The sequence below is a fragment of the Helianthus annuus genome, chromosome 13 (assembly GCF_002127325.2).
Source record: "Helianthus annuus cultivar XRQ/B chromosome 13, HanXRQr2.0-SUNRISE, whole genome shotgun sequence".
NCBI lineage: Eukaryota > Viridiplantae > Streptophyta > Magnoliopsida > Asterales > Asteraceae > Helianthus > Helianthus annuus.
Genome location: NC_035445.2, coordinates 166,483,374 through 166,496,668, shown reverse-complemented (window position 1 = coordinate 166,496,668; position 13,295 = coordinate 166,483,374). Strand labels below are relative to the sequence as shown.

The following is a 13,295-nucleotide window of genomic DNA, read 5'->3' as shown; positions in this document are numbered from 1 at the left end:
CCTGACACACTGATTGCGATGCACACAAATTTAATCTCTCAACAACATTGTATCCTAGAAAGATCTAATTCTCTTGGTAGTAACTCGGAAGGTATTCATGCAGTTGCAATATCTTATAAATAATGGATAAACAAAGTAGACATGACCTGTAAAGTTTACACAACTATTGCCCTAGGTTGTTAATAGATTTATGTAACAACTGGTGATTGCGATTTAGATGGCAAGAATGCACAGCTACTATTACGACACGATTGTTTGATAACCCTATACTAGCAACTTCAGTTGACAAATTACAATAAAAAGAAAGATTAGTAAAGAGGTAACAAAACAAAGGAAATCATAAAGTCATGCTGAATGTATAAATGTATCATGAGATCACAAAAACCAAACTCATATCAAGAAATTTATAATAAAAAGAAAAGAAAAAAACACATACACACAGCAAGTCAACCTTCAATCAAGAAACTAAACAAGTAACATCACAACACTTAAACTAATGTGTTCTACCCCATGGTCCATAAACCGTAAAGAACCTCAAACCCGTCAAAGACAACCCATATATATGATTATACGTATGAGCGATTTCTTCAGCCGCTTTCTTCGTTGCAGCGTATAGGATCAGTTCGATCTTTTTCCGAATCTTTTTTCCGAAAAGGGTACTTCTGTATTCAACCCATAAACAGAACTAGAAGATACCCAAACAATTGCAGGCTGTGGATTTGCATTTTTGCATACTTCAAGAACAATGATAAAACCTGCAATATTACTATGAGTATAAGATTTTGGGTTTCTTCATTGCATATCTAACACCAGCTTGAGCAGCTAAATAAATAACATGAGTAAGATGAACTACCTCAAAGAGTTTGTTCAGCAAACCGGTGTCCTTTATGTGCCCTTCCACAATGAAAATCCCACTTTTTTCCACACATGTTGACGAGCCCTTTTGAGGGTAGGATCGTAATAACTGTTAAAATTGTCTAACCCTAAAACGTAGTCACCACGGCATCTCAAGGCGGCGCTGATGTGGATTCCGACGAAACCGGCTGCTACGGTGACCAAAACAGAGTACCCTGTTTTCAATCCGATGTTGACTGATGACTTGAACGTTACTCCCATCGGTATCCCTATACACACACAACTCTCAGTTTAACCTAATCGAACAGAGAGTGAGTGGTCATGTAAAAGATAGCAGTATTAGAAAGGTAACCTAGGACACAAAAATAAGTAAGGTATTGTATATTAATAAAACAAATAGCAAAAAGTAATCTAATCTAATAAAATGAAATATGGATATAAAAGAACCTATAGGGTTTGTATGAATAACAGCTAACAACTAACTGATGTAGAAAATAAAAAATCAGAACATACCTACTTTTTAAACTACTTTCAAAGTGAACATTAGCAGCCTAAAATATCCAAATGAATCACATAGATATAGTCCAATTAACTGATTAAGTGACCATTTCCAAAAGCAATCTGCATGGTACGTCTGATAAAACATACAAATCTACACACAGCCATCAAACTAAAGTTCTACTTCTATGAACAAATAAAATAATTAGTTATTAAAAGCTCATGAACTTTCCTGAAAAAGAAACGGGTCAGTGGGTCACTCGTTCAAGGGTATGTGAAATTTATCCATATATAAACATGAGTCTAGGTATATATCAACATCCATATAACCTGTTATTTATAAACTTCTTTTTCTTTGAATCAATTAAATCAAAAACCTCGACTTTTAGGTTCAGGAACCCTAATTTAGCACTCATCCCCAATCTGGACATGAAAAATGATCTACTGGATACTACAACATGAATGTCGATCTAGTATACAAAAGAAGCTAGGGAATACACATGAGACTAGAAGGTATGGTTCGGCTCATCCCCCACGGGGATGAGCCTCCACGTAGGCGCCACATAGGCGGCTAGTGGGGGATGAGCCTCCATGAAGGATGGAGGGGGATGGAGGATGGGCCCCACCACATATTTTTTTATTGTTTAATTCATTTTATTTGTTTAACTTTTATTTGTTTAACTTTTATTTGTTTAACTTTTATTGTTTATTTTTTATTTGTTTAACATTATAAAAACTATTCAACATTTAAATAAAAATAAGACATAAATGAAGATAATAAAATCCATGACATAACATAAATAAAAATTACATAACCTAAAAAAAAATTACGCTACCTAAAATTTGTAAAAAAAAAAAGACTAGATTCAAAAATTTAAAACAATTACACTACTCGTCTTCGTCTTCGTCTCCGTCACTGTCCCCGATGTTAACGTTGTTCCAAATATGTTCTACCAAATCTTGTTGAAGGTTTGCATGCGCGAAGTCGTTTGTTAGCGAGAACGAGTTTAAATCCTGTTGTGGCGGATCAACCGGGACAGTGTTCCCGTAAGATGCATTCTCATCATACTCACAAATCGCCCGACCTTCGTCTTCAATAATCATGTTATGGAGCAAAATGCAAGCGTACATACAAAGACGCAACCTTTTCGGTCTGGTAATAACATTTTCAGACGAGAAGTCTTCCTCTTCCTCTTCCTCTTCAATTAGAATCTGTCCCGCCCGTAGCACAGCGTTTGCGAAAAACATCTCCTCTTCGTCATCCGAAGACGAGGGCCACCAAGGATTAGAAGCCATTGTGGATGAAAAGATATTTTTTTTATTAAAGTGGGGAGAAAATGGTATAAAAGTGAGAGGGTTTTGGGTTGAAAGTGGGGAAATTATGGTGAAAATAGGTGATTTTATAGAAAAAGGAATTTTTTTTTATTAAATATTGCCGTTGAATAATGGCTAGTTTTCAAACCAAGTGGAGCGGCGGACCCGGCTGTGGGACGCCGGGTGTGACGAGCCGAGCCCAGGGGGGTGGTGTGGGGGACCGGCGCCGGTCCTAGCCGGGCGTCAGCCGGCCCCCATACCTTCTAGTCTGAATGAAAAAAGACACATCTTTCATTGAGGCATTAAACCAAACACCTGGTGTGCATGTAAACTCAATAGCTAAAATCTCTTCCAAAACAAGCAAAAACAAAACTAATAAATGTACAACAGCGCAACAAACGTCCCCAATTTCACATCTGTGGAAAAAAAAACCCTACGAACTGAACACAAAACACCCTCTAGTTCATAAATCAATCGCAAAAGGAAATAAAAAAACACTAACAAGAAATAGCATAAATTTACCATCAAAAGCAAACCCACAAAGGGGGCAACGATTGAAATTAAAACAGCAACTAGAACTAGAACTAGAACAGAGGTATAGTTTACTTTTTGGGAGCGTGATTATGGGGAAAAGTGGTGGTTCGAACGCACGCATGCACCTAATGTGAAGAACATTTGCAGAAGATTAGAAGGATGAATCAACTGAATCTCTCCTCCATTCCAGCAGTGTTTTTCTCATCTATACTAATTACTAAACTCACCTGGAATGGAACAGGGAAGGGAAAAGAAGACGGTGTGTCACCGACCAAGACACCCCCCTAACTTTTGACATAGGACATAAACACCTTCAAACATTTTTTAACATATAAACAAAACTCCCCCAAACTTTCACAATAAATTAATACCACCTTTTAGCTTTTGATAATTAACAACTTTAACCCTCTCCTTGATAACACATGACTATATTTTCTTTTATCCTTGTCTAAAATATTTTTATGACTTTACCCCGCAATGACCGACACACTATTTTTTATGTTAATGATGTTAATGCTACGCACATAACGTGTGTAAAAAGTATAAAACGTGTAATGTCACGTGCGGGTACCACAAACTAATGTCATCATCGTACAATGTAAACACAATGCTCATATATGTTACACTCAGTTATATTGGATACGTTGAAACATTCGTTTTCATATGGTTAACACATCACATAACGTGCTGCCAACTATAAACAACTAAGGAGTTGCCACCACAACGCACGGCCTATTGCAACAACCTAGTGTATATGAAATGGTAAAATTAACTACATGTCGCGTGCGGGTACCACCTCATCTATTTGTTTCTATTGTGGGTATCATTTTTCCCTGTGTATTTGAGATGCATATTTGTTGAAGAATGCATATTGAAATGCATGTTGTCAGGTGGTGAGGCCAAAGGGTGAGGGGTTGGGTGATAAATTAAAAAAAAAACCTTTAAATATATAAACCTTTAAATATTAAAGTAAAAAACTAATAACTAAAAATAAATTAAAATTTTCAAATTTCAATTTTTTAAATTTTTATCCATCAAAATAATTTATAGGATTCTTAAATATTTTATTGAAAGAAACAGATAGGTAATTAAAATTAAATGTAAAAGGTGGTGATGATGTGACAAATTTTTATGTGTTTTTGTGTTTTCTTATTGGGTGGGCTTTTGGTGTTTTTGAAGGGTGAGTGTTTTTCTGATATGCCAGCTAATTTGACATGTTTTAGGTGTTTTTAATGGGTCTTATTGTGGATGCTCTTGCAACTTACAAACCTGGTTACAAGACTTTATTGAGTTTTTATTTTTCAAATAGTTACAAACTCGGTAAATGATTTTGTAAATACTTATTAGTTCATCAATTTTGAATATCATTTTTTTTTGGAATCGATAAGTATGTAAAATAAAATAAAACAAAATATGAGGGTAAAAATATTTACGGGTTATAACGAAATTCGTGTACGCTTTGATGTTGGTTTGGACCATGTCTAGTTTTTAATGAATAGTTTGGTTGGGTTGGGTTGGGTTGGGTGTGAATAGGGATGGTCTTAGCCCATAGATGAAAACAATTTCCTTCTCTTTGAAGTCCAATACGAATGAATGGTCAAAATTCAAAAGTCAAAATTTGTTGCAGGAACCTTTTGCCCTCCGCCCCTGCCCTTTCTCTATTTGGGTTGCGGACAATATGAATGAGAATGAATTTGAAATTGAACCTTAGAAGTCTGTATGCAAAGCATTTTATGTTTCTTTATTTAGAAGCTGTGAGTTAAGTTACAAAGAAAAAGCAATCTTGAGAGTTTGCTTCATTCATCCTGTCTTCATAATTTTTACATGCTATTTCTCATTCTCATGTATAGTAAATACACTTCATTTAGCCTTATAGTAACAACTTTTCTATTAATTTCACTCTATTACGAAATTCTTATATTTTTATAAAACTAAAAGTTTTTTGAAAAAAGAAGTGGATTAACCCAACTTAATTATCCCTTACTTAATTTTTATTTTAATGACTCTATTATCAAATGACCTTTTATGAATGTTACAGGTAATACTAAGTTTACGTGACGAGTTTAAGATATCAAATGACCTTTTATACATGTCACAAGTAATATTAATTTGGGCTTGTTTAAGAAGGTGGACTGGGCCCAATTAAAGCAGCCTGTGTGACTCAAAACGTGAATCATTTATCTTTTGAACAATTGAACTGCTTAATAATTTAACCTAAATAAATACTACTGTCCGTGTTACTACTAGTGGTGCACAAAAAACCCGAATCCGGACCCGGACCCGAAAAAAAAACCCGGAACCGGGTATTATAAAAACTGGGTTTTCTATACCCGAACCCGACCCTACCCATAGGGTAGGGGCCGGGTATTCATATTTGATCTAAAACCCGAACCCGGAACCGGGTTTTTTTATACCCGGTTTATACCCGAAACCCGGTTTTTATAATACCCGGAACCGGTTTTTATAAATACCCGGAACCGGGTTTTATAAATACCCGGAACCGCGTTTTTTTATACCCGATTATATATGCTAATGATATTTGTCACCGCTACTTAGAAGTTAGAACTCATGATCGCTTTAAGAACCGATTTTACAAAGTAATAACTTCCGATAAAAAAGGTAAAAGTAACTGTTAGCTTCATTCTGAGGTTGTTATTTTATTATATCTTACTTTTGTAACCTTTTATAATAATTTTTATCACAACTCTTTTGGTTTTTTAGATCATGAATCGAATCTTATGATTATTTTTTATAATATTAAAAACGTCGTATTTGATGAGTTTGTATGGTTCCAAACTACCAATCCACTCACGCCAACACTTATTTCGAGTCGGTTTCGCCAATGTTCGAGTGGTATGCACGAGTCAATATCATCGTCTTTCCCAGTAAGGTCGGGTTTTTTTAATACCCGGTGCGGGTTTTTTCCCAACCTGATGCATACCCGAACCCTACCCGATGAATACCCGAACCGGACCCGAACCCGGAAATAGGGTATTATAATACCCGGGTTTTATAAAACCCGACCCGAACCTTACCCGAACCCGGGTATATAGGGTATACATTTTTGGTAGAAAACCCGGACCCGGACCCGACCCGGTTTTTAAAAAAACCCAATTTTGTAAAACCCGATCCTTCCCGGAACCGGTTTTTAAAAAAACCCGCTTTGTGCACCACTAGTTACTACTGGTTTGTTGGATTCAAAGTAGAATAGAATGTCTGTTTCTTTTTCACATGAATTTGTAATTCTAATTGCAGCTTCAAGGTCTTCTCTTCACTGACACACACTGACGTGTATGTATCTCAGTATCTGTGTGTCTCTGTTTTGATTTTTGAACCTTAGAAGTCTGTATGCAAAGCATTTATATGTTTCTTTATTTAGAAGCTGTGAGTTAAGTTTCAAAGAAAAAGCAAATGAATATTAATCTTCATCAACATTGTGTTAAATAAACATGCCCTTACCGTATTTTCTATAGCAAATTAGCATTGGAATGATGCTGGGAAGGCGGAGTTTATTAAAACCAACAGGTGATTCTTGGAATTCGGTGAATAATAAAGGTGTTTTGTTTTTGACGAATCTTATTAGAAGGGTCATGGAAGAGGCTCGTGGGACAGTAAGGTTAACTTGTAAATATAGATGGAATAATTGGGTGCCACCTAACGTTCGTTACTTCACCTGGAGAGCAGTGTAAGGAAAAATAGCGACCCTTCTCTCTTTACAGGCTAGAGGAATCACCCTGAATTCCTTGTTGTGCACTAACTGTGGAATTCATAATGAGGATCCAGACCACTTACTCGTCTCTTGTTTGTACGCAAATATGGTGTGGTGGTCAATTTGCACATGGTTTAAAATCCCGGTGATGGCAAATATATCAGCAGTAAGAGGCATGCTGGAGGCGTTTGAGGGATAAAAAAAAATATCGGGTGCAAGGAAGAAACTCACTGGTGTCATTTTCCTTGCTTTTTTATGGAAAATTTGGCTACTGCGAAATGAAAGAATATTAGAAAATAAAGATACTTCTTCTGTTCACAAATGTGTGGACGATATAACAGAGATTTACTTCATATGGGTGATAAACAGATCCAAACACAACACAACCTGTGGACGTGGGACTCTTGGCGAAATTTTGGTTCTTTTGTTCTGTTTATCCTCATGCTCGTCACAGAAGTCAGGCGTATCTCAAGGAAAAGCTTTTGGCACATCTTTTAGTAAGGGTTGCATTTTTATCAAGTGTTAGAATCTAGTCTTTTGAAGGCATCGGGTGTTTCTCAAGGAAACGTTTTTTGGCACATCTTTTTGTCAGGGATCAATCATGATGTTTTTAGCTACTACTCAACAAGATTCATATAAATATCCTAATCTCATGCATTCGTTTTCCACAACTGCGGCTATAAATTCTAGTCTGCAATTGCTATTATAAAGTCTTGGTGCAAAATGATGTTGGGTCGCATAATGCTAAGGGTCGAGTGATTCTCGAATCTACACCAGTTTCAGTCACAAATTAATCTCGGATGGTAATACTTTGGCTGCAATCCCAAACTGATTCTTAAACCGGTAGAGTGCAGTTCATGTGCAGAATGCCAAATCATCGGTTTCAATCGGTTCATCTTATCATCTGTTCCAAACCAAAACCGGTTCAGGTCGGGTCTTCGGTTTAGGGTTGTAGCTCTAGTTCCATCCGCTTTTTTCTAGGTCGGTTCCAATATTTTATTCACAAGAGTTCGTGTATTATAGTGGATATTTGTTAATTCATATAACTAGGAGTATTCGCCGTCGCGCGTTGCACGGCTACCAATAGTGCGTGTTTTCAGTTTAGTTCATGCTTGCGGCTTTTTTCTTGGAATTAATCTGCACAACATAAATATTTTCTTAGAAGCTAAATCATTCTGTCGAAGATAGAATAGCACTGCAAAATGGGTCGTATTCGAGGGTTAAGATGGTCGACCTTACACAAACCTGAACGTCATGCCGCACACATGTATTTTCGAGTTGACACAAACAAATGCTGTTTTTTTTTTCTCTCGCTCTAAGGCGGTGGAGTCCTCCCTGCTCTAACATCTATCTCTCTGTGTATCGCATATGTGAGATGAAGGAAAGATAGCAAGAGGTGGAAAGTGAAATGGTACGTGGCCAGATCTCTTTTCATCTCTCTTCTCTATACATGTCGCATCCAAAAACTTTTAAGCGGTGTTAACCATCGTTTAACACTATTCATTCACTTCATTTATTAATATGTACGAGCCGAGCCTGAGCCCACCCTAGTTTGATTTTTAAATCCAAATTCTAGACACCATAGAAGAAAGGCTACCATAAGCACTTTTGACACTCTGCACACATTCATCAAAGAAAATAAAGCAACTGTTTAATTTAACAAGCAACACAATACAAATAAGCAATTAAATGGATTTAACAACCGGCAACAATTCACCAAAGAGACAAGATCTTTCACCCCAAAACATATAAAACTAATCAAAAAACTTTAAAGTCATGACAAAATGTTGTTCAAGATGTGGCATCATTCACAAAAAAAGCACTCTACATCATGTCTCAAATCAGCAATGTTAAATGAAGGACACATATAGGTGGTTACCTTAATCATGTGTTGACATATTGAAGTCAGTTTGTTGTAAAATAGTAGCTGCAAGCAGCAAAACTTAAACTGCAATCTCACCCGTTACAATTAAATGACATAATGATAATTGAAAGAAAAGTTAGGAAGGGGTTTATCACTTCAGACCTATGAATTGTATAATAATGAATTGTGACGATAATATACGACGTGAAACCATGAAGCCCTATGCTGTTGTTGATGTTGCTTTGCCAAGTCTGGGTAGGGGGCTTACTTTGATGGTAGAATTTTTCTCAAAATCGATCATAACGACCTAAAACACAGATTAAATTAGACAATTAAACAAAATCGGACTCAATGAGCCAAAATGAGCTTTCTAGACCTTCATAAACATAATGCACTGAAATGAGGTGATAAGCAGAAACAGTAGGCTTCCTTAGACTTATGCATTCAAATCAAACTTCCATCCACAGGAACGTACTCGATTCAATCTGGTGGTATAACTAATTATTACCAGGGTTGAATCATTAACTATGATAGTAAATACCTGATCAGGTATAATGATCACAACTGATCCACTTATTCGATTTCGTGAGATATCGGTTTGACCTACGCGTCGGTTTGTTTAGTATTCAACTCGCGCATTGCGGCGGGCGCACCTTGCTCCATACAACCACAGCAGAAAGTTTGATGATTGGTCTGCAGTCATATACGAACAGAATAATAAAAATATAAAATATGTCTGGAAGTGCCCTAAATAAAGAAAACGGTGCTAAAGAAGAGTTTCTTCAAGACAATAAGTCCATCAAACAATACCATAATTTTAATTTCAAAATATGCTACAAATTTTCTAGTTAGAATTTCTAACTCTGCTGATTATTGTGATTTAAGACAACAATTTCAATTATGATCAATTTGACCAAACAGTGAATATGGATCTCTAAGGTTCACGTTTTTAGCAACCACTATTAGTTTAACATTTTTAAATCCTATAATAAGAACATCAAAGGATAAAAATTTGAACTCAAATGAGCCTACCTAAATAATAAAAATAAATTAATTAAAAATAAGCTTTGTAGGCCCCACTCCCACCCTCATCTCTTCTTCTACCCTAATAAAACACCACCGGTCCAACCACCATATGACCACCGACCACCCACCTGCAACATAACCACCACCAAATTCATATGCATCCTTTTCCTAATTTCATACATTCAAGTCAAACTAACCTCCCTCCATCCATTTTCACGTCTACAGAACCTTAATCTCACATGAAATTGGAATTGCAGGCTAATGGACTTACGTTCATCCCTGATATCTTTACATCATCATGTCGGATGATTACCCCCGACTTCAAATCTAGTGCTTAGGACCACCATGAACCTGTTATACATAAAACTCGAAAGTTAAGGTTTACAGATCTAGCCGGGGTTGTTACCTGAACCCCAGATTCCATTATTGCCGTTAACCGCCACCAGTAAGTTTGTAACATTCAGTCGTTTATATACAAAATTTTAATTTGAAGCTCTAAGTCTTGTTCATTCGTTAGATAATATGGGGGACAGAGCCCCCTTTTTTTAATTTCAATACAATAAAATACCTTCCCTAGCCCATAAGTTTTGAGCATTATGATGGCATTATAGAATGAGATGCTTGTTTATTGGGATTGGTGGGCACGTCTTGAAATAGCAGGGGGCGTGGATCCAGCCAGTTTTTTCACTGGGTTCCTTTTCCCAAATCATATAAGGTTTACACTACAAAAAACGTTCTTTCCCAAATCATACAAGGTTTACAATAGAAAAAAAAAACGTTTTTTTTCAAATCAACTGGGTTCCTGGGAACCCGGTAAACCCCTCTAAATCCGCCCCTGGCTACGAAATTACATTTTCTGATTCAAGTCAGGTGACTCCGTGGCAAGTTGTTGACTTGAATAAGAAGTCCCTCACCAATTCAGAATGTTGGTTAACTTTATTTATACATTTACAGCTGGGTTTGTTGATCGTGGTTTGAGAAAAAGGGTGATGATGACTTGATTTAGATTGTGGGTTTTATGTTATGTTTTAATGGAAGGAATTAGTGAAGTTGGTTGCAGGTGGTGGAAGCGGGTGGTTGTAGATGGTATGAAGAGGATGTGATGTTAGAGGTGGGGCCGGCTTTTTCTTAATTATATTATTTTTTATTGTTTAAGTAGGGTCTAATTAATTAATGGTCGACCCACTTAAGTTAAAATGAATAATTAATATTATATTTTAGTGTTTTCATTTTTATTATTAATACTAAGGGTATTTTAGTCAATTTACATCCATTTAACAACAAAAACTAACCTCCATCCATATCAGGGACTATCTGAGTAACAAATCGTCAAACCACAGGGAGCATACATGTAATTTTGAAAAGTTGAGGACTAAAGGTGAAATTTCACCAAACCACAGGGACTATCCGGGCATTTTACTCAAACCTGAATTTCAGTTAATTACTTCAATCACACAGGTTGTCGTGAAATCTGGAACGGTAAAGTAAGAGGTGGTTCTGGAAGCAGATTCACCACATCGCCGCTGTCATCATGGGTCAAGGTGGAACCCTAGATTCGTCGGAACTCGCCACTACCACCTCTGATCGCTCGAATCTTCACCGGAAAGCCCTAGAGTCGACGACCTCAGTTCTGTTTGTGGGAGGCAAGCACGCGTCGAAGGCCGGTTGCCGGGGACTCGCCGGTTCCCGGATCTCTGTTTCTCTCTCTTACTGCTCTCGTGTCTCGTTCTCTCTCTTTCTTTGTCTCTTTTGAGAAGGGGAAAATAAAGTGGGAAAAAAAAGAGAAGAAGAGGCTCGAACCGGCTCCTTTTATTAAGAAAAGGCTACATACTAACCACTTTACCAAAGGCCAGCATTGATCTAATTGAGGGAAAACATGTATATATATACAATAACATCGTTTGGTGGCTGAAGTTACTGTTCACAAGGTTTCTTTTTTAAAAGAGTTAATTGCCCGGATAGTCCCTGTGGTTTACCATTTTTTCACCTTTAGTCCCCAACTTTTTAAAATTACATGTATGCTCCCTATAGTTTGTTATTTTGTTACTCGTATAGTCCCCCGAGTAAATTTCAGTTAGTTTGGTCAGTTAAGTTAGTGTGAAATTACTAAATTGTCCTTACTAAATTTATTATTTATTATCTATGATTTAAGTGGGGCCCACCCCCACCACTACCCAACCATCCTCCTCCTCCACCAATCACCACCACCACCGGTCTCTCCTCCAAAACGACACCGTTTCATGTCCTCTAGACTTTAACTTACTCCGCCATCTCGTCGGCTCCGACCGGCCGTCCATCACGGCCGAATCCGCCTGCCGGTATGCTCAACAAGCTCTCCGGCTAGTCGAATCCGATTACCTCCGCCGTCGAACACCGCGAGTCGTGCTGGTGACGGAGCTGTTGGAAAAACATGTTTGTTGATTTCCTACGCCAGCAATCTATTAAATCAGGTCTCGTGAAGACACAAATTTCCACTCAATTAAACTAACAATTCGGCAAATCAAACTCACAATTTCCATCAAAACCCACAAAATCTAGAATAAATAACAAAAGATTGGAATTCATTTACCATCATGACAACACTAGAAACTGAAATCTGAGTAGCCAAAAGGTTCCAGAAAAAAACCCATTTTCTCTGGAAAACACCCAAATCGGAACCGGAAGATTTCATCATGTCCATACGAAACATACACAATCTTCAAACAAAATCCAAACGATCTCTGCCGTTCTCAATTCCTCCTTCCAGCGAGCCTTGGAACCATCTTTTTGTGTCTTCTACGAAATAATCACCGTAGGGAAGGAAATGTTGGTGTAGGAAATCAACAAACATGATTTCCAACAGCTCCGTCACCACCAGTGACGCACTTAATGAACCTTGAGGGCAATATTCATTCAAAACAGGGCCTTAGATCTTCTTCGACGAATAGAAGACCTGAATTAACGTTTCGCAGAGAGGAGGTTAATAAGATGAATTGTGGAGGGAGAAACGAAGGTGTTTGTTGGCAGAGGAAGTTGTAGTTGAGGTTGACGCCGGCGACGACGGTAGGGCGGTGGGAGTCGCCGAAGAGGGTGAGGTTGTCTGTGTGTAATGTGAGGGAGAGGAAGAAAGGGGAAGGCGTGGGGTAGGTTTTTATATTTAATTATAGTGATGGGGCCTACATAAATTGATCATTTATTTGTTATTATAATTATTCAAAGTAAGGGTAATTTAGTAATTTTACATCAATTTAACTGTGCAAATTAACTCACATCCACTTAGGGGACTATCCGAGTAACAAACGATCAAACCACAGGAAGCATACATGTAATTTTAAAAAGTTAGAGACTAAAGGTGAAAAAATGGTAAACCACAGAGACTATCCGGGCAATTAACTCTTTTTAATATATGTATAAATATATCTATAATTCAATTATGTATTCATTTTGGTACATATAGAAAAAATAAGAGCAAAAACATGTTTTGGAATAGGCCATCAATTTCAAAGTATTGGGTTA

General features: G+C 37.2%; 1 long non-coding RNA gene across 1 annotated transcript; it reads right to left on the bottom strand.

Moving 5' to 3' along the window:
* Positions 1-645: 645 nt before the first annotated feature.
* Positions 646-3,475, bottom strand: LOC118485535. Its single transcript, XR_004876549.1, has 3 exons — positions 3,274-3,475; positions 854-1,124; positions 646-734 (listed from the first exon to the last, which is right to left on the bottom strand). It is a non-coding gene; the product is annotated as an uncharacterized LOC118485535 (long non-coding RNA).
* Between the last annotated feature and the right edge of the window lie 9,820 nt (positions 3,476-13,295).